Source organism: Crotalus tigris, unplaced genomic scaffold (assembly GCF_016545835.1).
Source record: "Crotalus tigris isolate CLP2741 ecotype Arizona unplaced genomic scaffold, ASM1654583v1 scf7180000018867.1602434, whole genome shotgun sequence".
In the NCBI taxonomy this organism is placed as follows: Eukaryota; Metazoa; Chordata; class Lepidosauria; order Squamata; family Viperidae; genus Crotalus; species Crotalus tigris.
Genome location: NW_024097246.1, coordinates 823,487 through 824,375, shown reverse-complemented (window position 1 = coordinate 824,375; position 889 = coordinate 823,487).

Genomic DNA, 889 nt, shown 5'->3' with positions numbered 1-889 from the left:
GAATAAATTAACAGGTTCTGAAAGCTTATCCCAAGGGGTGTCCAGACTTTGCAACTTTAAGACTTATGGACATCAACTCCCAGAATTCCTCAGCCAGCCATGTTGGCTGAGGAATTCTGGAAGTTGAAGTCCATAAGTCTTAAAGCTGCCAAGCTTGGAGACTCCTGTTCTAGATTAAGTATCTCCAAACTCTTCGGCTCCTTGCCCCCTTCACGAAGTGCCAAATTGTTCATTGACCTCCGAGCATTCATTAAAGGAAATTACAGGTAGTCCTTGACTTACAACCATTTGTTGGTGGCTGTTCAAAATTACAACAGCGCTGAAAAAGGTGACTTACAGCCAGTCCTCACACTTACAACAGTAGCGGCATCCTCGGGCACACGATCAGAATTTGCCAACAAATATTTACAATGGTTGCAGTGTCCCAGGGTCATGGGGTTGTGGCCTCCCCAGCTGGCTTCCAATAAGCAAAGAGCTAGATCTGCTTAACGGCCATATGATTCATTTAACAACTGCAGTGGTTCACTGAACAAATAAGGTCATAAAATTGGGTATGACTCATTTTAACAACTGCCTTGTTTAAGAATGGAAATTCGGTCTCGATTCTGGCCTTTAACTAATAGTGCTGTACATACTAATAGTGGCAACATTGACCCCTTGGATAGTTCCATCCATTCTCAGGAGCAATTTTGACCACTTGGGGGACTCCTGCTTTAAATTCAATGTTCTTGGATAAAGCCAACTTAACTCTGGCCCATAAGGCTGACCCATGATCTCCAGATAAGAACAAACCCTGCTAAAATCAACAGGGCTGACATCTGAGCAGGCATATGACTACATTACAATCTCTGTCATAACTAGGGTTGTTTCTGCCCTTCTTTTACACCTG